The 25,878-nt window shown below is 41.2% G+C and overlaps 1 protein-coding gene and 1 pseudogene across 1 annotated transcript in view; one reads left to right on the plus strand and one right to left on the minus strand.

The window, feature by feature from the left end:
* LOC120928424 (zinc finger protein 850-like) overlaps window positions 1–25,878 on the minus strand; it is a 152,818-nt gene that overhangs the window by 102,503 nt on the left and 24,437 nt on the right. The gene's annotated exons all lie outside the window — the stretch shown is intronic.
* The window catches only part of LOC120928423, a 367,954-nt pseudogene that overhangs the window by 71,403 nt on the left and 270,673 nt on the right, over window positions 1–25,878 (plus strand).

The following is a 25,878-nucleotide window of genomic DNA, read 5'->3' on the forward strand; positions in this document are numbered from 1 at the left end:
CTTTTTCCAGCGTATAGTTACCCCTGCTATATGAGGCGTAGCCAATGTTAAGTATGGCCGTCGTTCCCGCGCAGAGTTTTGATTTTTTTTACGTTGTCTGCGTAAGTCGTTCGCGAATACGGCTGGTCGTAATTTACGTTCACGTTGAAAGCAATGATGTCCTTGCGGCGTTATTTGGAGCAATGCACACTGGGATATTTTATGGACGGCACATGCGCAGTTTGTTCGGTGCGGGGACGCACTTCATTTAAATGATACACGTCCCCTACCCGCCGAATTTGAATTTCGCCTGGTGATTTACGCTACGCTGCCGCAACTTTACAGGCAAGTGCTTTGTGAATAAAGCACTTGCCTGAAAAACTTGCGGCAGCGTAACGTAAATGACATACGTTACGCCAGCAGAAAGATCCGCTGATCTTTCTGAATCTGGCCCATCGTCTTGTACCAGTGGACTCCCTGTTGCAGCTTTTGCCATACAGTGTGTAGGCACTCATCCTGCTCAGCGGGCATGACCCACTTTCTAAGGGGTCCATACGTAAGGGTAAGCGCATACGTTATCCAGAGCACTTCGGGTGAAACTAGATGGTGAAGGCGTTCTCCTTATCTGCTGTGAATGTATCCGCATGCGTCCATCCACATGAACTTTTCTTTTTATGAACTTTTTCACATCATCACATTTGTGATAATCTGTGTTTTGCATTTACATTTTTTTTATGTAATTTGCTCTTATCTGGGCGAGTTTTTTCCTGTAATTTTCATGTGTTGAAACTTAATTCTAACCAATTTTTTTAGATGTTTATATAATTGCAGAATAGCAGCACCTTCCTATATTGTATTGTTTGTTTCACCTACCAGGTGAATCTCATTCACTAGGTTAACACATTGTGTGCCATTGGTTCACCACAGCGCCCTCATCCACATATATATTCACGTACGCAGTTCACCCCTGTAATCTCAGGAGCAGCTTTTTATTTGTATATTGTGAATATACCATCCTTCCTTGGGGGGTTGTATATAGATTACACTATATTTATATATATCATTTCTGGCGCCGAAAAACACTTTCTATCACATATTGTTTTCATCCTGCTGACCACAGACCCAAATCATTTGTCTATGACTATAATATTGTGCTGACCCCTCTACTCTATATATTGTGTTGTACATTACAATAGTGCTGACCCCTCTACTCTATATATTGTGTTGTACATTACAATAGTGCTGACCCCTCTACTCTATATATTGTGTTGTACATTACAATAGCGCTGACCTCTCTACTCTATATATTGTGCTGTACATTACAATAGTGCTAACCCCTCTACTCTATATATTGTGTTGTACATTACAATAGTGCTGACCCCTCTACTCTATATATTGTGTTGTACATTACAATAGTGCTGACCCCTCTACTCTATATATTGTGTTGTACATTACAATAGCGCTGACCTCTCTACTCTATATATTGTGTTGTACATTACAATAGTGCTGACCCCTCTACTCTATATATTGTGTTGTACATTACAATAGTGCTGACCTCTCTACTCTATACATTGTGTTGTACATTACAATAGTGCTGACCTCTCTACTCTATATATTGTGTTGTACATTACAATAGTGCTGACCCCTCTACTCTATATATTGTGTTGTACATTACAATAGTGCTGACCCCTCTACTCTATATATTGTGTTGTACATTACAATAGTGCTAACCTCTCTCTACTCTATATATTGTGTTGTACATTACAATAGTGCTGACCCCTCTACTCTATATATTGTGTTGTACATTACAATAGTGCTGACCCCTCTCTACTCTATATATTGTGATGTACATTACAATAGTGCTGACCCCTCTACTCTATATATTGTGTTGTACATTACAATAGTGCTGACCCCTCTACTCTATATATTGTGTTGTACATTACAATAGTGCTGACCCCTCTCTACTCTATACATTGTGTTGTACATTACAATAGCGCTGACCCCTCTACTCTATATATTGTGTTGTACATTACAATAGTGCTGACCTCTCTACTCTATATATTGTGTTGTACATTACAATAGTACTGACCCCTCTCTACTCTATATATTGTGTTGTACATTACAATAGTGCTGACCTCTCTACTCTATATATTGTGTTGTACATTACAATAGTGCTGACCCCTCTACTCTATATATTGTGTTGTACATTACAATAGTGCTGACCCCTCTACTCTATATATTGTGTTGTACATTACAATAGTGCTGACCCCTCTACTCTATATATTGTGTTGTACATTACAATAGTGCTAACCTCTCTCTACTCTATATATTGTGTTGTACATTACAATAGTGCTGACCCCTCTACTCTATATATTGTGTTGTACATTACAATAGTGCTGACCCCTCTCTACTCTATATATTGTGATGTACATTACAATAGTGCTGACCCCTCTACTCTATATATTGTGTTGTACATTACAATAGTGCTGACCCCTCTACTCTATATATTGTGTTGTACATTACAATAGTGCTGACCCCTCTCTACTCTATACATTGTGTTGTACATTACAATAGCGCTGACCCCTCTACTCTATATATTGTGTTGTACATTACAATAGTGCTGACCCCTCTACTCTATATATTGTGTTGTACATTACAATAGTGCTGACCCCTCTACTCTCTATATTGTGTTGTACATTACAATAGTGCTGACCTCTCTACTCTATATATTGTGTTGTACATTACAATAGTGCTGACCTCTCTACTCTATATATTGTGTTGTACATTACAATAGTGCTGACCCCTCTCTACTCTATACATTGTGTTGTACATTACAATAGTGCTGACCTCTCTACTCTATATATTGTGTTGTACATTACAATAGTGCTGACCCCTCTACTCTATATATTGTGTTGTACATTACAATAGTGCTGACCCCTCTACTCTATATATTGTGTTGTACATTACAATAGTGCTAACCTCTCTCTACTCTATATATTGTGTTGTACATTACAATAGTGCTGACCCCTCTACTCTATATATTGTGTTGTACATTACAATAGTGCTGACCCCTCTCTACTCTATATATTGTGATGTACATTACAATAGTGCTGACCCCTCTACTCTATATATTGTGTTGTACATTACAATAGTGCTGACCCCTCTACTCTATATATTGTGTTGTACATTACAATAGTACTGACCCCTCTACTCTATATATTGTGTTGTACATTACAATAGTGCTGACCCCTCTACTCTATATATTGTGTTGTACATTACAATAGTGCTGACCACTCTACTCTATATATTGTGTTGTACATTACAATAGTGCTGACCCCTCTACTCTATATATTGTGTTGTACATTACAATAGTGCTGACCCCTCTCTACTCTATATATTGTGATGTACATTACAATAGTGCTGACCCCTCTACTCTATATATTGTGTTGTACATTACAATAGTGCTGACCCCTCTACTCTATATATTGTGTTGTACATTACAATAGTACTGACCCCTCTACTCTATATATTGTGTTGTACATTACAATAGTGCTGACCCCTCTACTCTATATATTGTGTTGTACATTACAATAGTGCTGACACCCCTCTACTCTATATATTGTGTTGTACATTACAATAGTGCTGACCCCTCTACTCTATATATTGTGTTGTACATTACAATAGTGCTAACCTCTCTCTACTCTATATATTGTGTTGTACATTACAATAGTGCTGACCTCTCTACTCTATATATTGTGTTGTACATTACAATAGTGCTGACCCCTCTACTCTATATATTGTGTTGTACATTACAATAGTGCTGACCCCTCTACTCTATATATTGTGTTGTACATTACAATAGTGCTGACCCCTCTACTCTATATATTGTGTTGTACATTACAATAGTGCTGACCCCTCTACTCTATATATTGTGTTGTACATTACAATAGTGCTGACCCCTCTACTCTATATATTGTGTTGTACATTACAATAGTGCTGACCCTTCTACTCTATATATTGTGTTGTACATTACAAGAGTGCTGACCCCTCTACTCTATATATTGTGTTGTACATTACAATAGTGCTGACCTCTCTACTCTATATATTGTGTTGTACATTACAATAGTGCTGACCCCTCTACTCTATATATTGTGTTGTACATTACAATAGTGCTGACCTCTCTACTCTATATATTGTGTTGTACATTACAATAGTGCTGACCTCTCTCTACTCTATATATTGTGTTGTACATTACAATAGTGCTGACCGCTCTACTCTATATATTGTGTTGTACATTACAATAGTGCTGACCTCTCTCTACTCTATATATTGTGTTGTACATTACAATAGTGCTGACCTCTCTACTCTATATATTGTGTTGTACATTACAATAGTGCTGACCCCTCTACTCTATATATTGTGTTGTACATTACAATAGTGCTGACCCCTCTACTCTATATATTGTGTTGTACATTACAATAGTGCTGACCTCTCTACTCTATATATTGTGTTGTACATTACAATAGTGCTGACCCCTCTACTCTATATATTGTGTTGTACATTACAATAGTGCTGACCCCTCTACTCTATATATTGTGTTGTACATTACAATAGTGCTGACCTCTCTACTCTATATATTGTGTTGTACATTACAATAGTGCTGACCTCTCTACTCTATATATTGTGTTGTACATTACAATAGTGCTGACCTCTCTACTCTATATATTGTGTTGTACATTACAATAGTGCTGACCCCTCTACTCTATATATTGTGTTGTACATTACAATAGTGCTGACCTCTCTACTCTATATATTGTGTTGTACATTACAATAGTGCTGACCCCTCTACTCTATATATTGTGTTGTACATTACAATAGTGCTGACCCCTCTACTCTATATATTGTGTTGTACATTACAATAGTGCTGACCCCTCTACTCTATATATTGTGTTGTACATTACAATAGTGCTGACCCCTCTACTCTATATATTGTGTTGTACATTACAATAGTGCTGACCCCTCTACTCTATATATTGTGTTGTACATTACAATAGTGCTGACCCCTCTACTCTATATATTGTGTTGTACATTACAATAGTGCTGACCCCTCTACTCTATATATTGTGTTGTACATTACAATAGTGCTGACCTCTCTACTCTATATATTGTGTTGTACATTACAATAGTGCTGACCTCTCTACTCTATATATTGTGTTGTACATTACAATAGTGCTGACCCCTCTACTCTATATATTGTGTTGTACATTACAATAGTGCTGACCCCTCTACTCTATATATTGTGTTGTACATTACAATAGTGCTGACCCCTCTACTCTATATATTGTGTTGTACATTACAATAGTGCTGACCCCTCTACTCTATATATTGTGTTGTACATTACAATAGTGCTGACCCCTCTACTCTATATATTGTGTTGTACATTACAATAGTGCTGACCTCTCTACTCTATATATTGTGTTGTACATTACAATAGTGCTGACCTCTCTACTCTATATATTATGTTGTACATTACAATAGTGCTGACCCCTCTACTCTATATATTGTGTAAGCTCCTCCCACATAACAAGCTAGAGTGGTTTATCAATGTTTCGCTATTTTGGACCTCCCTGAGGGAACAGCAGGGGGGAGGGGTGACACATTGTCTGTATTGTGATTGGCCGGTTCTCCAGCTGCCCCGATCACTTCTACACGACGGCCAATCACTAGCTGGGAATAATACAACGCTAATTTCTCTATTAACCTCTTATATACCAGAAGATTAAAGAATGTACATTGGTAGATAAGGGGTGAGTGAATGGGGCGGAGCTCACATTGCTGACTTAGTCACCTTTCCCCCCTAAATCCCCCCCCTATGTACCAATATACCATTAATGTACTTCTTTATATTTATCTTACCCCCCCACCTCAGTGTCCAGCTCGCTGTATAATCACTTCTCCATTACTTCCTGGACACACCCTGCATCATCTCCCCTCCCCCTTCCACCCACCTCATCAGGTGCACGTTTTTCCAATGCAATCAGTGATCACAGTTCTCACTATATACACAGCTATAGATCATTCTTTTGGCAGAGTGTGCAGGAGCTGAGCGATCAGATAACAGCCGATGTGGCTTGAGCTGTCATATTATAATCTGGAGAAGTGTGTTTCCTGGGTTCTGTAATCTAAAGGACATTGTACAATCAGATTGCATAGTGTATGGCCAGCTTTATATAAGTTCATAGGGCAGGGCTCGACAAACCCCAGGCGCCAGGTTGCATTGTCACCTTGAACTAGTGGCTTGGCACTGACTCTGGCAGGTGTCTTGTCCCCATGCACTACCCCCACGCGGGTGCACAAAGATGCCGCTGGTAATTGAGGCCATGGCTTTGCAACCCACTGGACCAGAGTGGCAGGGGAACTGGCGCCCTCTTGTGGGAGCCGGGGCTGCTGCTGAGGGCGGTGTCAGTGATTTCCTTTACATATCCTCCCATGGCTTCCACTACCATTTATATGCCGATGACACCCAAATCTATCTCTCTACCCCTCAGCCCACCCCATCAGTCTCCTCCCACCTCACTGATTTACTAACAGACATATCAGCCTGGCTAATTTATAAGGAAACCTCTCAGTAAAGAAAGAAAAGCATAACATGAAAGTACCATCATCCTATCATAATTTGAATAGAGGTAAGATTTATCTGGGACCCCAGAGACCCAGAAAAACCAAGGGAAATGGGCAAGGGCTATTGGACTAGTCCCAACATAGTCCAATAGCCCTTGCCCATTTCCCTTGTTTTTTTCTGGGTCTCTGGGGTCCCAGATAAATCTTACCTCTATTTAAAATATCGGCCTGGCTGTCACACCACTTCCTCAAACTCAATCTATCTAAAACCAAGTTTATAATATTTTCTCCCCCCACGTGCCCCTTCCCCGGACTTCTCTGTCACAATCTATCAGTCTGTCCCCACATGCCAGGGTGCTAGGGGCAACCCTAGACTCTGAAGTCTCCTTTCAGATCCAATCCCTGTCCAAATCATGCCGCCACAACATCTCTAGAACACGCCCCTTTTTAACCAATGAGACCACCAAACTTCTAATTCACTCCCTGTTATCTCTCACCTCGACTACTGCAACTCCCTCCTCATTGGATTACCTTTACATAGACTCCTCCCCCTTCAGTCCATAATGACTGCCGCTGCAGGACTCATCCATCTTACCAACCGTTCAGTGTCCTCCACCCCTCTCTACCAATCCCTCCCCTGGTCTCCATTCAGTGTCCTCCACCCCTCTCTACCAATCCCTCCACTGACCTCTATTCAGTGTCCTCCACCCCTCTCTACCAATCCCTCCACTGACCTCCATTCAGTGTCCTCCACCCCTCTCTACCAATCCCTCCACTGGTCTCCATTCAGTGTCCTCCACCCCTCTCTACCAATCCCTCCACTGGTCTCCATTCAGTGTCCTCCAACCCTCTCTGCCAATCCCTCCACTGACCTCCATTCAGTGTCCTCCACCCCTCTCTACCAATCGCTCCACTGGTCTCCATTCAGTGTCCTCCACCCCTCTCTACCAATCCCTCCGCTAACCTCCATTCAGTGTCCTCCACCCCTCTCTACCAATCCCTCCACTGGTCTCCATTCAGTGTCCTCCACCCCCAATCCCTCCACTGGCCTCCATTCAGTGTCCTCCACCCCTCTCTACCAATTCCTCCACTGGTCTCCATCCAGTGTCCTCCACCCCTCTCTACCAATCCCTCCACTGGTCTCCATTCAGTGTCCTCCACCAATCCCTCCACTGGTCTCCATTCAGTGTCCTCCACCCCTCTCTGCCAATCCCTCCACTGACCTCCATTCAGTGTCCTCCACCCCTCTCTGCCAATCCCTCCACTGACCTCCATTCAGTGTCCTCCACCCCTCTCTACCAATCCCTCCACTGACCTCCATTCAGTGTCCTCCACCCCTCTCTACCAATCCCTCCACTGGTCTCCATTCAGTATCCTCCACCCCTCTCTACCAATCCCTCCACTGGTCTCCATTCATTGTCCTCCATCCCTCTCTACCAATCCCTCCACTGGTCTCCATTCATTGCCCTCCATCCCTCTCTACCAATCCCTCCACTGGTCTCCATTCAGTGTCCTCCACCCCTCTCTACCAATCCCTCCACTGACCTCCATTCAGTGTCCTCCCTCCCTCACTACCAATCCCTCCACTGACCTCCATTCAGTGTCCTCCACCCCTCTCTACCAATCCCTCCACTGACCTCCATTCAGTGTCCTCCACCCCTCTCTGCCAATCCTTCCACTGGTCTCCATTCAGTGTCCTCCACCCTTTTCTGCCAATCCCTCCACTGGTCTCCATTCAGTGTCCTCCACCCCTCTCTACCAATCCCTCCGCTGACCTCCATTCAGTGTCCTCCACCCCTCTCTACCAATCCCTCCACTGACCTCCATTCAGTGTCCTCCACCCCTCTCTACCAATCCCTCCACTGACCTCCATTCAGTGTCCTCCACCCCTCTCTACCAATCCCTCCACTGACCTCCATTCAGTGTCCTCCACCCCTCTCTACCAATCCCTCCACTGACCTCCATTCAGTATCCTCCACCCCTCTCTACCAATCCCTCCACTGGTCTCCATTCATTGTCCTCCATCCCTCTCTACCAATCCCTCCACTGGTCTCCATTCAGTGTCCTCCACCCCTCTCTGCCAATCCTAGTGACAGCTTGGCACTCTGTATGTAATGCAATTCTGGTATTTAATGCCCCTTTAAGACCCTCCTACTTTTTTGTGAAATTGTGCTGACCACGCCCACTATTTGATGTGATTTGGAGGGTGTGTTTGTAGGGGGAGGGGTTTCATGGGGTCGTGGTTAAGTTCCAGAACCTATTGTTTGAGGAAAAAAATGACGACGACGATTATTTCCCCCACAGTATTCTGGGACACGTCACAGGTCCCAGAAGACTGCTGGACCATTCACAAGGCCTAGGAAACTGGCTGTGAAGCCAAAGGGCATCACTTCCTGTTACCTTACTTGAGATGCCGATGCCTGCACCCAAAGACCATTGACAAATTGGTCCGGTGAGGACATCGCTGGATCGCTGGACAGGAAAGTGTCCTTATATTAGCAGCTAGAGTATTTGTTAGGGGGGCTGGAGCTCCTCTTTAAAGCTCCTAAATCTATTTCCTGCAAGATTTATCACCGCATGCAGAAGGTTTCATTTTGTTGGTTTGAGACTTTGGGAGTTTTCCCATAAGCCTTTTTAGTTGGCCATGATATTCATTTATGTTTGACGAGGGGGGGGGGGGGTAATATTTAACCCTTAGCACTATTAGGGGTCACATGTCTGCCCTGTCTGTTCTTTTCCAACATTCTCTACTAATTCACTAATTTGTAATTTCATTCAATGTACCTCACATGTTCCTCAGATATTCACCGATTTGGATCGATCTAAAACCATTCAAATTAAAAGTTTTAGAAATTGCTCTACAAGAAAAGTGATTTACATGTTGAAATGTCCATGTAAAAAATTCTATAGAGGGGAAAACAAAGCGACAATTTAAAATCCGTATCGGTGAACATCTGAGGGACATCAAGGGACCTCCTGGAAAAGATGAGAAATTAAAAGAGAATATTTTAGCACAAAATTCTAGGAAAATCCACAAAGGAAAAAAAAACATGAAACTGAAGGGGATCTTTTCCCTAAATGTACCCCTAGGAGAGGAGACTTTGATAGGATTTTACTATGTAAAGAAAAATACTGGATCTAAAATCTCAGTAATTCCAAAAGACCTGAAAACCGGTAAGAACAGTAAAGCCCGATAAATGAGCAGCGGGAGGGGGGACGACCTCTTTCACTGCTTCTAAAAGTGATCCAGCGGCTAATCAGCTGCTCGGATCGCTTTTATAAAAAAACGGAATTGCCGGCTTCTGCCATAACCCCATAAACCACTTCAAAACTGCAACATTTCTTTATTTTCTTGAGGGCCATAAATCCCAGGATGGTACAAATACCCCCAAATGACCCCTTTTTGGAAAGTATACCGTCCAAGGAGTAAGAGGCATGATGGGCTTTATGAAGTTGTAACGTGTTTGTCACAATATTTAGCATTTTTTTTTTATTGTTTGCACATTGTCCCCAGTGCAGTACAGCATCATCATGTAACTGGTGTGGAGATGAGCAGGGACACTGACTGATGACAGGATGTAAAAAAAAAAAAGCCAAGAAGTATTTTTAATTATTATTTTTTAAATATCTTGTTTTACATGCATGATTGGTTGATTTTTGAGCTTAGTTAGGCGCCAAATGCCCACTGTGAAGTGAGCGTCTAAGCGCCGCTGGTGAGATGTTACTTTGAATCAATCCGTGGTGAGGAAGAGAGAGAAAAGAGAAGAGAGGGCAGTGAAAGGAAAGGGTATCCAGCCCTTAGGCCTCGTACAGACGATAGAACATGTCCGATGAAAACGGTCCGCGGAACGTTTTCATCGGACATGTCCGCTGGCATCATTTGGTCTGATGGCTGTACACACCATCAGACCAAATTTCCCGCGGACAGGATACGCGGTGATGTGGCGGCGACGTTGCAGCGACGATGACGCGGCGACGTACGCGACCCCGGAAGTTCAATGCTTCAATGCATGCTTCGAATCACTTCGATGCATGCGAGGGATTTTGGCCGATCGGACATGTCCGACGGACATGGTTCCAGCGAAAATGTTTCTTAGCATGCTAAGAAACAGTTGTCCGCTGGAAACCTGTCCACTAGGCCTGGAATCCGGTCCGGTCGGCCCTACACACGACCAAACATTTCCGCGGAAACTGGTCCGCGGACCAGTTTCAGCAGACATGTTCGGTCGTGTGTACGAGGCCTTAGAGGAGCAAGAGGAAAGAGCCGTGAAGTGTATGAGAAAAAAATAGAAAATAAAAAAGGAACAGTGGGGATACTAGAGGAGGTGTAGAAGACATCATAGTTATTAGAGAGGCAAGTGGCCCCTTCAATGAGGGGGCGGACTGCGAGAGGGAAAAGCGAAAAAAAAAAAAATTATCCATAGGCCTGGACGAACAGCTCCATCTTCAGTTTTTTTCTGAAGAGGAGCAGGTTAGGTGTCATCTTAAGTTCCAAGGAGAGGGCATTCCACAGCATGGCACCCCTACTCTGGAGTCGTTTGCCTCCCATGGAAGAAAGTTTAGATGGAATAACTGTGGCTAAATGTTGGGTCTTGGATCTTAATGGGTGCGAGGGTTCATAGTGCACCGCCAAGCTGTGTAAGTACTTGGGACCCTGTCCCCAGTATGCACGAAAGAAGATACTGTGGGCCAGATTCACGTAGCTCAGCGGATCTATAGATCCGCTCGATCTACGTGAATTAAGATCCGCTCCCGCAAGTTTAGGAGGCAAGTGGCTAATTCACAAACCACTTACCTCCAAACTTGCGACGGCGGATCCTAAATCCCCCGGCGGAATTAAAATTCCGCGGCTAGGGGAGTGTCATATTTAAATCAGGCGCGTTCCCGCGCCGATTTAAATGCGCATGCGTCGTCCGTAGAATTTCCCGGCGTGCATTGCATTGCGACGTGAGCGGGACTTGCGACGCGCGTGTTCGTGAATCGGCGTACGCAAACGACGTAGGAAAATTCAAATTCGACGCGGGAACGCCGGCTATACTTAACATTGGCTGCGCCTGATAAAAGAAGGGGTAAGTATACGACGGAAAACCGCTACGGAAACGACGTAAGAACACTGCGACGGGTCCGCGTACGTTCGTGAATATGCGTATCTCGCTGATTTACATATTATTTATCGTAAATCAGCGGGAACGCCCCCGGCGCCATTTTTAAATTTAAAAAAAGATCCGACAGTGTAACACAGTGTAACACTGTCGGATCTAGCCCTATCTATGCGTAACTGATTCTATGAATCAGGCGCATTGATAGGACCAGTTTACGTCTGAGATACGATGGTGTATCTGTAGATAATACAATGTCGTATCTCTTTGTGAATCTGGCCCAGAGCGTTTTAAAGATCACTCTCTGCTCGATAGGGAGCCAATGAAGTGATCTCCTGGCCAGGCTAATATGGTCTCGTCTCGCTAGACCGAGTACAAAGCGAGCAGTGTGGTTCTGAACCACCTGGAGCTTATGGGCCCATTTCTGCAGGGCAGCCAATAGGAATATGTTTGCCCCATCTAACCGGGAATGGATAAAAGCCTGGGCAAGTAGTGATCTGTTATTTTGCGTGAATAGATGTTTTACTTTTCTGAGGAGCCTTAGATGGTAATTGGCATTCCGCAGGATGTTTCTAAAGTGGGGCACAAACGAGAGGGTGTCATCAATTATGACTCCTGGGTTTTTTACCTGCTTGGCTGGAATGGGTGCGGGTCGGAAAGATGGAGGCCAAGCAGCCAGCAATAGGGGGCTAGTAGGACCAATTATTAGAACTTCAGTTTTGGCTGCGTTCAGTCCAAGCTTATTGCCAGTCCTGTATTTCTACCAGGCATTTCGCCAGCTGAACTGGCTGCTGAGGTCCTCTTGATGTGATGTGATGTGACCAGAGCAATACAGTGTTACCATAGTAATACTGTACTACTCTGGGAGGTCATCAGGATTTTTTTTACACACTATGATTGCTTATAGCAGTGAATTTCATTGCTATAAGCAATCATTGTTACTGAATGCAATAGATTTATTCAGTGTGCATTGTTGTGATTAGCTGTGAGCAGGGATGAGCCGAACACCCCCCTGTTCGGTTCGCACCAGAACTTGCGAACACACCAAATGTTCGTGTGAACTTTAGAACCCCGTTAAAGTCTATGGGACTTGAACTTTTGAAATCTAAAGTGCTAATTTTAAAGGCGAATATGCAATTTATTGTCCTAAAAAGTGTTTGGGGACCCGGGTCCTGCCCATGGGGACATGTATCCATGCAAAAAAAGTTTTAAAAACGACAGTTTTTTCGGGAGCAGTGAATTTAATAATGCTAAAAGTGAAACAATAAAAGTGAAATATTCCTTTAAATTCCATACCTTTTGTAAAGTCAGCATGTGAAATATCGCATGTTTCCCGTACATAGAACTGTCTCTGCACAAAGTGTCATTTCTGAAAGAAAAAAAAGTCTTTTAAAACCGGACTTGCGGCTATAATAATTGTTGGCTCTGGCAATTCAGAGCGAATTCATTCATATTAAAAAAAAAAAATAGTGTGGGGGTCCCCCCAAATTCTATTACCAGGCCCTTCAGGTCTGGAATGGATATTAAGGGGAACCCCGATGTCAATTAAAAAAATAAATATGTGGGGTTCCCCCCAAATATCCATTCCAGACCCTTCAGGTCTGGTGTGGATTTTAAGGGGAACTCCAACCCAAATAAAAAAAATGGCGTGGAGTTCCCCCAAAAATTCACACCAGATCCCATTACCAATTCACATGGGGGGGGGGCAGGATCTGGGGGTCCCCTTTGTTAATGGGGTCTTCCAGATTCTGATAAGCCCCCTGCCCGCAGACCCCCCACAACCACCAGGCAAGGGTTGTGGGGATGATGCTTTTGTCCCCATCAACATGGGGACATCCTCCCCATGTTAAGGGCATGTGGCCTGGTGCGGTTCAGGAGAGGGGGGGCCGCACTCTGTCCCCCCCTCTTTTCTGCGGCCGGCCAGGTTAACGTGCTCGGATAAGGGGTCTGGTGTGAATTTCTGGGTTAACTCCACGCCATTTTTTTTTACATTTGGGGTGGAGTTCCCCTTAAAATCCACACCAGACCTGAAGGGTCTGGAATGGATATTTGGGGGGAACCCCACATAATTTTTTCTTTAAATTGACGGCAGGGTTCCCCTTAATATCCATTCCAGACCTGAAGGGCCTGGTAATGGAATTTGGAGGGACCCTCACGCTGTGTTTTTTTTTATGAATGAATTCTCTCTGAATTGCCAGAGCCGACAGTTCATTATAGCCGCAAGTCTGGTTTTAAATGACTTTTTTTCCTTTCAGAAATGACACTTTGTGCAGGGACAGTTCTATGTACAGGAAACATGCGCTATTTCACATGCATACTATACAACCCCCCTAGGTACGAAATTTAAAGGAATATTTCACTTTTATTGTTTCACTTTTAGCATTATTAAATTCACTGCTTCCGAAAAAAACTGCAGTTTTTTAAAACTTTTTTTTTGCATTGATACATGTTTCCTGGGACAGGACCCGGGTCCCCAAACACTTTTTAGGACAATAACTTGCACATTAGCCTTTAAAATTATCACTTTAGATTTCTCCCATAGACTTTAACAGGGTGTTCCGCGGCTTTTTGGATTTGCCACGAACACCCTGAATTGTTCGTTGTTCGCCGAACAGGCAATGTTCGAGTCGAACATGAGTTCGACTCGAACTCAAAGCTCATCCCTAGCTGTGATTGGCCCTGTCTGTACCACGTGATCACTGTAACCAACCACACAATGAACGGCATGAATCAAAGCCATTCATTGTTTACAATGATTGGTCACAACAATCACATGGTACTGGTAGCAGGCTGTTACACTGATCAGTCATCTGCTATGTCCAGTGGACACAACAAGTGACAGACTGTGCCAGAGCTTGGCCCTAAGGGGCCGCACAAGATATTTTCTCCCAGACGAATCGGGCTCCTGATTGGCCATCATGTTACAATAGTCCGAGCGGAAAGCGGTTAATAATGAATGTTAAAAAAGGAAGAAACTTTATTGAATCCTTTTTATAGAATTATGACTTCTATTTTTTCTCCTGTACAGGTGAATTGAGGAACAACGTTTTCGGTCATGTTGGTCTTCATCAATAAAACAGAGTCACATGGGAAACGAGCCATATGGGTGTTATAAGTGACTGAAAGTCTTTATTGTCGTTCACTGGAGGATTCACACAGGACACAAGACATATCCATGTTCTGTATGTCATTTATGTTTTGGGTCCTCCTAAACACTGATCCAACCTCAGAGGACAACACAAAATAAGTCATTTCAGTTCTCTGGAAGTGACAGTGGCTTTATAGTAAAGTCCAACCTATGAATTCCTGAGAGGAGACATTTCAGAAGATATTTCTTGTTTGGAATGTGATAAAGATTTACAATGGAGGTAAAATGTATCGCACACCAGAAGGTTCACACAGAAGAGAAACCATATCAGTGTTCCGAATGTGATAAAGCTTTTACATTGAAGTCAAAACTTACCTGACACCAGAGGATTCACACTGGGGTGAAATCATATCAATGTTATGAATGTTGCAAAGCTTTTAGAACCAAGAAAGAGCTTATCATACACCAGAGGGTTCACACTGGAGAGAAACCATATCAATGTTCTAATTGTGGCAAAGCTTTTACAATTGAGTCAAACCTTATCAGACACCAGAGGGTTCACACTGGAGAAAAGCCATTTTAATGCTCTGAATGTGACAATGATTTTACAATTAATGTCGGGCTAATGTATTGCCTGAGGATTCACAAGCTTTAGCATAGAAGCTTGTAGAGAGTAAACCTGAGGAAGAAGGGGTTATTAAAGGAGTTGTGGTTGTCCTATTAGTTTCATATCCCCAATGTCATCCCACAAGCTAAAGAAGAAGTGAAAAGATAAAATGCTACTGTGAGCAAGCGGGAATTTAATGATCGAATGCACCGACGTTAGTGCTTATGTCCATCAGACACACACTGTGAATTTTCTTTACCTTTTTAATTTTTTTCTTTCAGATAAACACCAATGACTGAACTGTTTTCCTCAGGGAAAAAAAAACACAAGTTTTGCTGTAATAAATAGCCACCATTTAAAAAATATATATATTTTCCTCAGTTTAGGCCGATACGTATTCTTCTACATATTTTTGATAATAAAAATCGCAAAAAGCGTATATTGATTGGTTTGCACAAAAGTTATCGTGTCTACAAAATAGGGGATAGATTTATAGCATTTTTTTTTTTTTTTTTTTTACTAGTGGCGATCTGCGATTTCTATTGGGACTGCGACATTATGGCGGACATATCGGTCACTTTTGACACATTTTTGGGACCATTGGCATGTATACAGCGATCAGTGCTATAAAAATGCCACTGATTACTGTGTAAATGTCACTGGCAGGGAAGGGGTTAACACTAGGGGGCGATCAAGGGGTCAACTGTGTTCCCTAATGTGTCTTCTAACTGTGGGGGGAGGGGACTCACTATAGGAGATGACAGATTGTGGTTCCCAGCTTGTAGGAACTCACGATCTGCATCTCGTGCCCACGATTGCTAGTGGCCGTCAGTCATTGCGACCACCAGTCACGACAATCGACACCCCTGCTTAAAGGGATTGTAAAGGTTTGTTTTTATTTTCTAAATAGGTTCCTAGTGCATTGTTGGTTCACTTATCTTTTCCTTCGATTTCCCTTCTTAATGTTTTTTTCTTTGTCTGAATTTCTAACTTCCTGTTTCTCCTCAGTAAGTTTTCCCCCATCATCCGAGCCATTCTGTCTGGGGGTTAGTCAGTGTGCTTGCTCCCTCCCTTGGGACTACATCCCTGTGGGGAGATGCTGTGAACACACACAGCCACACCCCCCACAGTAAGAACACACCCTTAGGGCACACTTAACCCCTACAGCGCCCCCTCCTGCATAACGTCTTCACTGCCCGTGTCATTTTCACAGAAATTTGTGAATTTTTATGGCACTTTTTGCTGTGAAAATGGCAATAGTCCCAAAAGTGTTCACCGTAATGTCGCAGTCACGAAAAAAAAAAACACTGATCGCCGCCATTACAATTACAATTTTTTTTTTTAAATAAAAATGTTATACAACTATCCCCTACTTTGTAAATATTATAACTTTTGCACAAACCAATCAATAAACGCTTATTGCATTTTTTGTTACCAAAAATATGTAGAAGAATACGTATCGGACTAAACTGAGGGGAAAAAAATGTTTTTTTATATATATTTGTTGTGAATATTTATTATCGCAAAAAGTAAATTTTTTTTATTTTTTTTAAAAATTTTGCTCTATTTTTGTTTATAACGCAAAAAATAAAAACCACAGAGGTGATCAAATACCACCAAAAGAAAGCTCTATTTGTGGGAAAAAAATGACGTCAATTTTGTTTGGGAGCCACGTCGCACGACCGCGCAATTGTCAGTTAAAGGAATGCAGTGCCGAATCGCTAAAAGTGCCCCGGTCATTTAGCAATAAAATGGTCCTGGGGGTAAGTGGTTAATGAGACATGCAGGGTCTAAAAGACCCCTAATGTCTCCTCTGAGCTCCACTGAATGTTTTTCAATGCTCTGCAAAACAGACACAGAGAGGCTGACCTGGAAGTGACGTCATAGACATTGCTTTCTGGGTCACAGCAAGAAGGGGAGGAGAGCGGACGTGTGTCCATTGCCCCCCCCCCCCCCAGCCCCCGCACTTACCATGTTGGTCCTGGGAATGCACAGGAAGGGATCTGGACAGCTGCACTCCAATATAATCCCCTTTATTTAATAAAAAGACAGCCCATACAGTAATTGGAGCTGGAGGAATCAGATAGAGCTAATAACATCGGTCCTGGGCCTGCAGATGGGAAGGCGGAGCCAGGAAAATATGGTGGGGAAGCGCCAGTACTGGGGATGCGTGTGACCAATCAGGCATCAGTTTCACACGCAATCCCAGTGGCTGCAGCAACAGTTCACTACGATGTACGGAGCTGGCAGTGAAATGGTTCATGACTCTGATTGGACAGATCTCTTTGTGGTGTAAAGTTTTCAAAGAACACTTCTTATCCCTGGAAATGTTATGATGTCGGCACTAAAGTGTAACTATTTTATTTTTGTTTTGTGGGAATGTTTTGTGTGTTTTGACAACTTCTTTTGTTGTAAATTGGAAAATAAAATAAAAAGTATTTGGGGGAAAAAAAAGTGTAACTAACTAGACAATGCATTTCCTGAGGAAAATGCGAGTGGGAATGCTGAATAGCTGAATTACTGAGCCCGCACCAAAGCCATTCACCATAACCACTACACTATCTTTAGGACACACAGCTCCTTTCTCTATCTGCAAAGTAGAGAGTATGCTGACTTCCTGGTCGCCCCTCCCCCCTCAGGAGGTTTCCCCTCCCCCCCAGGTCAGTGAGGAGGAATATTGCACTGAGGTAGAAAGCTATTTATGGAAAGAAATAACATTACAAATGCCTTTTAATTCACAGACCAAATACATGAATTACGCCTTCAAACAAAACGTAATAAATCCACAACCGTACATGCGATCGATACAGCGACTTCACCGTTTGAAAGACACGGCCCTTGTGAACGCATCGATATGAAATTTATGTTGATAAACTTAAAATTGTGGCCATGTCAGCGATTTAGAAAAGAGCGTCTTTGTGCGTTTTGCAGGAACATTTTTAAAATTTTTAACATGAGAGTCAATGAGAGTGGTTTTGTCGCTCTTGTCCTTTAGAAGCTCCTGGAACTAAAAGTCAAATGCCTATCACAAAACTGATCACATTGCCTGAAACCAGACAAGCATACCTACGTTTTGATATATAAATTGTGTATGACAAGTAGATCTTGTGGGCGTGAGAGCAATTTGTTTCCCCTTTTTTTAAAGATAATTTTTTTGTGGATGATCTGCACTCTAAAGGTCACATGACACACTCTAAACCTGCTCCATAGGAATTCATTATAACCGATTCCATTTTCTGAAAAAATCACTAAACGTAAATTGCGTTTTCACAAAAACCGTAACAGATATCAATCTAAAAAGTCATGTTTGGATAGCTGAATATTTTGTGACCGCTTTAAAGTTTGTTTGGTGTCTGTAAGTGAAAGTATGAAGGAGCTGAAACTTTTGGCACTGCGTGTGATTTGAAGCGGTAAAAAGGATGTTCTCATTGACTTCAATGTTAAAAAAAAGTGTCTAAAAGCTTAATATTTTAAAAAGTATAAATAGTACAAAAAACTTGAAGTCCCATCGTTAGCTGAACGAGACGGACATTTTAATAGTTGAATGGTCTCAATAGCTGAAAGTATGCAGAAGTTACGCAGAGCCAAAAAACGTACGGAATAAAGGAGAAAAATAATAAAAAACGAATATCAATACTGGGAATGCTTATTAAAGCATTCCCACTAACTAAACAATGCATTTCCTGAGGAAAATGCGAGTGGGAATGCTGAATTGCTGAGCCCGCACCAAAGCCATTCACCATAACCACTACACTATCTTTAGGACACGCAGCTCCTTTCTCTATCTGCAAAGTAGAGAGTATCCTGACTTCCTGGTCGCCCCTCCCCCCTCAAGAGGTTTCCCCTCCCCCCCAGGTCAGTGAGGAGGAATATTGCACTGAGGTAAGGAAAGATATTTATGGAAAGAAATACCATTACAAACGCCTTTTATTCACAGACCAAATACGTGAAATACGCCTTCAAACAAAACTTAATAAATCCACAACCGTACATGCGATCGATACAGCGACTACACCGTTTGAAACACAAGGCTTTTGTGAATGCATCGTTATGACATTTATGTTGATAAACTAAAAAATGTGGCCATGTCAGCGATTTAGAAAAGAGTATCTTTGTGTGTTTTGCAGGAACATTTTTTAGACTTTTTAACATGACGGTCAATGGGAGGGATTTTGAGGCACTTGTCCTTTAGAAGCTCCTGGAACTAAAAGTCAAATGCCTATCGCAAAACTGATTACATTGCCTGAAACCAGACAAAAATACCTATGTTTTGATATATAAATTGTGTATGACAAGTAGATCTTGTGGGCGTGAGAGCAATTTGTTTCCCCTTTTTTTTAAAGATATTTTTTTTTCAATGATCTGCACTGTAAAGGTCACATGACACACTCTAAATCCCTTCCATAGGGTTACATTATAACCGATTCCATTTTCTGAAAAAATTGCTAAACGTAAATTGCGTTTTCACAAAAACCGTAAAAGATATCAATCTGAAAAGTCATAGCCGGATAGCTGAATATTTTGTGACCGCTTTAAAGTTTGTTTGGTGTCTGTAAGTGAAAGTATGAAGGAGCTGAAACTTTTGGCAGAACGTGTGATTTCAAGCGGTAAAAAGGATGTTCTCATTGACTTCAATGTTAAAAAAAAGTGTCTAAAAGCTTAATATTTTAAAAAGTATAAATAGTACAAAAAAACTTGAAGAAGTCCCATCGTTGGCTGAACGAGACGAACATTTTAATAGTTGAATGGTCTCAATAGCTGAAAGTATGCAGGAGTTACGCAGAGCCAAAAGACGTACGGAATAAAATGAAAATTAAGAAGAATAATAAAAAACGAATATCAATACTGGGAATGCTTATTAAAGCATTCCCACTAACTAAACAATGCATTTCCTGAGGAAAATGCGAGTGGGAATGCTGAATTGCTGAGCCCGCACCAAAGCCATTCACCATAACCACTACACTATCTTTAGGACACACAGCTCCTTTCTCTATCTGCAAAGTAGAGAGTATCCTGACTTCCTGGTCACCCCTCCCCCCTCAAGAGGTTTCCCCTCCCCCCAGGTCAGTGAGGAGAAATATTGCACTGAGGTAGAAAGCTATTTATGGAAAGAAATACCATTACAAACGCCTTTTATTCACAGACCAAATACGTGAAATACGCCTTCAAACAAAACTTAATAAATCCACAACCGTACATGTGATCGATACAGCGACTACACCGTTTGAAACACAAGGCTTTTGTGAACGCATCGATATGACATTTATGTTGATAAACTAAAAAATGTGGCCATGTCAGCGATTTAGAAAAGAGTGTCTTTGTGTGTTTTGCAGGAACATTTTTTAGACTTTTTAACATGACGGTCAATGGGAGGGATTTTGAGGCACTTGTCCTTTAGAAGCTCCTGGAACTAAAAGTCAAATGCCTATCGCAAAACTGATCACATTGCCTGAAACCAGACAAAAATACCTATGTTTTGATATATAAATTGTGTATGACAAGTAGATCTTGTGGGCGTGAGAGCAATTTGTTTCCCCTTTTTTTTAAAGATATTTTTTTTTTCAATGATCTGCACTGTAAAGGTCACATGACACACTCTAAAACTGTTCCATAGGAATTCATTATAACCAATAACATTTTTGAAAAGATCACTAAACGTAAATTGCGTTTTCACAAAAACCGTAAAAGATATCAATCTGAAAAGTCATAGCCGGATAGCTGAATATTTTGTGACCGCTTTAAAGTTTGTTTGGTGTCTGTAAGTGAAAGTATGAAGGAGCTGAAACTTTTGGCAGAACGTGTGTTTTGAAGCAGGAAAAAGGATGTTCTCATTGACTTCAATGTTAAAAAAAAGTGTCTAAAAGCTTAATATTTTAAAAAGTATAAATAGTACAAAAAAACTTGAAGAAGTCCCATCGTTAGCTGAATGAGACGAACATTTTAAAAGTTAAATGGTCTCAATAGCTGAAAGTATGCAGAAGTTACGCAGAGCCAAAAAACGTACGGAATAAAATTAAAATTAAGAATAATAACTAGACAATGCATTTCCTGAGGAAAATGCGAGTGGGAATGCTGAATTGCTGAGCCCGCACAAAAGCCATTCACCATAACCACTACACTATCTTTAGGACATACAAGCAGTGTTCCTTCAGTACTTATAAAGCCTAATATCACACAGCTCCTTTCTCTATCTGCAATATAGAGAGTGTCCTGACTTGCCTGGTCGCCCCTCCCCCCTCTTTCTCCACATGAGGTGGGGGAGGAGGACTGCACTGAGGTAAGGAAAGCTATTTAGGGAATCAAAATACCATTAGAAATGCTTTCATCCACACACAAAATCAGTTGTCGAAGCCTTCAAACAAAACGTAATAAATCCACAACCGTACATGCGATCGATACAGCGACTTCACCGTTTGAAAGACACGGCCCTTGTGAACGCATCGATATGAAATTTATGTTGATAAACTTAAAAATGTGGCCATGTCAGCGATTTAGAAAAGAGCGTCTTTGTGTGTTTTGCAGAAACATTTTTTAGACTTTTTAACATGACTCTTGTCCTTTAGAAGCTCCTGGAACTAAAACTAAAATACGTATCACAAAACTGATCACATTGCCTGAAACCAGACAAGCATACCTACGTTTTGATATATAAATTGTGTATGACAAGTAGATCTTGTGGGCGTGAGAGCAATTTGTTCCCCCTTTTTTTAAAGATAATATTTTTTGTGGATGATCTGCACTCTAAAGGTCACATGACACACTCTAAACCTGCTCCATAGGATTACATTATAACCGATAAAATATCACTAAACGTAAATTGCGTTTTCACAAAAACCGTAAAAGATATCAATCTAAAAAGTCATGTTTGGATAGCTGAATATTTTGTGACCGCTTTAAAGTTTGTTTGGTGTCTGTAAGTGAAAGTATGAAGGAGCTGAAACTTTTGGCAGAACGTGTGTTTTGAAGCGGTAAAAAGCATGTTCTCATTGACTTCAATGTTAAAAAAAAGTGTCTAAAAGCTTAATATTTTAAAAAGTATAAATAGTACAAAAAAACTTGAAGAAGTCCCATCGTTAGCTGAACGAGACGAACATTTTAATAGTTGAATGGTCTCAATAGCTCAAAGTATGCAGAAGTTACGCAGAGCCAAAAAACGTACGGAATAAAGGATAAGAATAAAAAGAACTAGAAAATGCATTTCCTGAGGAAAATGCGAGTGGGAATGCTGAATAGCTGAGCCCGCACCAAAGCCATTCACCATAACCACTACACTATCTTTAGGACACACAGCTCCTTTCTCTATCTGCAAAGTAGAGAGTATGCTGACTTCCTGGTCGCCCCTCCCCCCTCAGGAGGTTTCCCCTCCCCCCAGGTCAGTGAGGAGGAATATTGCACTGAGGTAGAAAGCTATTTATGGAAAGAAATTCCATTACAAACGCCTTTTAATTCACAGACCAATACATGAATTACGCCTTCAAACAAAACGTAATAAATCCACAACCGTACATGCGATCGATACAGCGACTTCACCGTTTGAAAGACACGGCCCTTGTGAACGCATCGATATGAAATTTATGTTGATAAACTTAAAAATGTGGCCATGTCAGCGATTTAGAAAAGAGCGTCTTTGTGTGTTTTGCAGAAACATTGTTTAGACTTTTTAACATGACTCTTGTCCTTTAGAAGCTCCTGGAACTAAAACTAAAATACGTATCACAAAACTGATCACATTGCCTGAAACCAGACAAGCATACCTACGTTTTGATATATAAATTGTGTATGACAAGTAGATCTTGTGGGCGTGAGAGCAATTTGTTCCCCCTTTTTTTAAAGATAATTTTTTTTGTGGATGATCTGCACTCTAAAGGTCACATGACACACTCTAAACCTGCTCCATAGGATTACATTATAACCGATAAAAAAATCACTAAACGTAAATTGCGTTTTCACAAAAACCGTATAAGATATCAATCTAAAAAGTCATGTTTGGATAGCTGAATATTTTGTGACCGCTTTAAAGTTTGTTTGGTGTCTGTAAGTGAAAGTATGAAGGAGCTGAAACTTTTGGCAGAACGTGTGTTTTGAAGCAGGAAAAAGGATGTTCTCATTGACTTCAATGTTAAAAAAAAGTGTCTAAAAGCTTAATATTTTAAAAAGTATAAATAGTACAAAAAAACTTGAAGAAGTCCCATCGTTAGCTGAATGAGACGAACATTTTAAAAGTTGAATGGTCTCAATAGCTCAAAGTATGCAGAAGTTACGCAGAGCCAAAAAACGTACGGAATAAAATTAAGAAGAAGAATAATAAAAAACGAATATCAATACTGGGAATGCTTATTAAAGCATTCCCACTAATAACTAGAAAATGCATTCCCTGAGGAAAATGCGAGTGGGAATGCTGAATTGCTGAGCCCGCACCAAAGCCATTCACCATAACCACTACACTATCTTTAGGACACACAGCTCCTTTCTCTATCTGCAAAGTAGAGAGTATCCTGACTTCCTGGTCGCCCCTCCCCCCTCAGGAGGTTTCCCCTCCCCCCAGGTCAGTGAGGAGGAATATTGCACTGAGGTAGAAAGCTATTTATGGAAAGAAATTCCATTACAAACGCCTTTTAATTCACAGACCAATACATTAATTATGCCTCCAAACAAAACGTAATAAATCCACAACCGTACATGCGATCGATACAGCGACTTCACCGTTTGAAAGACACGGCCCTTGTGAACGCATCGATATGAAATTTATGTTGATAAACTTAAAATTGTGGCCATGCCAGCGATTTAGAAAAGAGCGTCTTTGTGTGTTTTGCAGGAAAATTTTAAATTTTTTTAACATGGACGGTCAATGAGAGTGGTTTTGTCACTCTTGTCCTTTAGAAGCTCCTGGAACTAAAACTAAAATACGTATCACAAAACTGATCACATTGCCTGAAACCAGACAAGCATACCTACGTTTTGATATATAAATTGTGTATGACAAGTAGATCTTGTGGGCGTGAGAGCAATTTGTTCGCCCTTTTTTTAAAGATAATTTTTGTTTTCAAAGATCTCCACTCTAAAGGTCACATGACACACTCTAAATCCCTTCCATAGGGTTACATTATAACCGATTCCATTTTCTGAAAAAATCGCTAAACGTAAATTGCGTTTTCACAAAAACCGTAAAAGATATCAATCTGAAAAGTCATGTTTGGATAGCTGAATATTTTGTGACCGCTTTAAAGTTTGTTTGGTGTCTGTAAGTGAAAGTATGAAGGAGCTGAAACTTTTGGCAGAACGTGTGTTTTGAAGCAGGAAAAAGGATGTTCTCATTGACTTCAATGTTAAAAAAAAGTGTCTAAAAGCTTAATATTTTAAAAAGTATAAATAGTACAAAAAAACTTGAAGAAGTCCCATCGTTAGCTGAATGAGACGAACATTTTAAAAGTTAAATGGTCTCAATAGCTGAAAGTATGCAGAAGTTACGCAGAGCCAAAAAACGTACGGAATAAAATTAAGAAGAAGAATAATAAAAAACGAATATCAATACTGGGAATGCTTATTAAAGCATTCCCACTAACTAGAAAATGCATTCCCTGAGGAAAATGCGAGTGGGAATGCTGAATAGCTGAGCCCGCACCAAAGCCATTCACCATAACCACTACACTATCTTTAGGACACACAGCTCCTTTCTCTATCTGCAAAGTAGAGAGTATGCTGACTTCCTGGTCGCCCCTCCCCCCTCAAGAGGTTTCCCCTCCCCCCAGGTCAGTGAGGAGGAATATTGCACTGAGGTAGAAAGCTATTTATGGAAAGAAATTCCATTACAAACGCCTTTTAATTCACAGACCAATACATTAATTACGCCTCCAAACAAAACGTAATAAATCCACAACCGTACATGCGATCGATACAGCGACTTCACCGTTTGAAAGACACGGCCCTTGTGAACGCATCGATATGAAATTTATGTTGATAAACTTAAAATTGTGGCCATGCCAGCGATTTAGAAAAGAGCGTCTTTGTGTGTTTTGCAGGAAAAATTTTTAAATTTTTAACATGGACGGTCAATGAGAGTGGTTTTGTCACTCTTGTCCTTTAGAAGCTCCTGGAACTAAAACTAAAATACGTATCACAAAACTGATCACATTGCCTGAAACCAGACAAGCATACCTACGTTTTGATATATAAATTGTGTATGACAAGTAGATCTTGTGGGCGTGAGAGCAATTTGTTCGCCCTTTTTTTAAAGATAATTTTTGTTTTCAAAGATCTCCACTCTAAAGGTCACATGACACACTCTAAACCTGCTCCATAGGATTACATTATAACCGATAAAAAAATCACTAAACGTAAATTGCGTTTTCACAAAAACCGTAAAAGATATCAATCTGAAAAGTCATGTTTGGATAGCTGAATATTTTGTGACCGCTTTAAAGTTTGTTTGGTGTCTGTAAGTGAAAGTATGAAGGAGCTGAAACTTTTGGCAGAACGTGTGTTTT

The sequence above is a fragment of the Rana temporaria genome, chromosome 2 (assembly GCF_905171775.1).
Source record: "Rana temporaria chromosome 2, aRanTem1.1, whole genome shotgun sequence".
Classification (NCBI taxonomy): domain Eukaryota; kingdom Metazoa; phylum Chordata; class Amphibia; order Anura; family Ranidae; genus Rana; species Rana temporaria.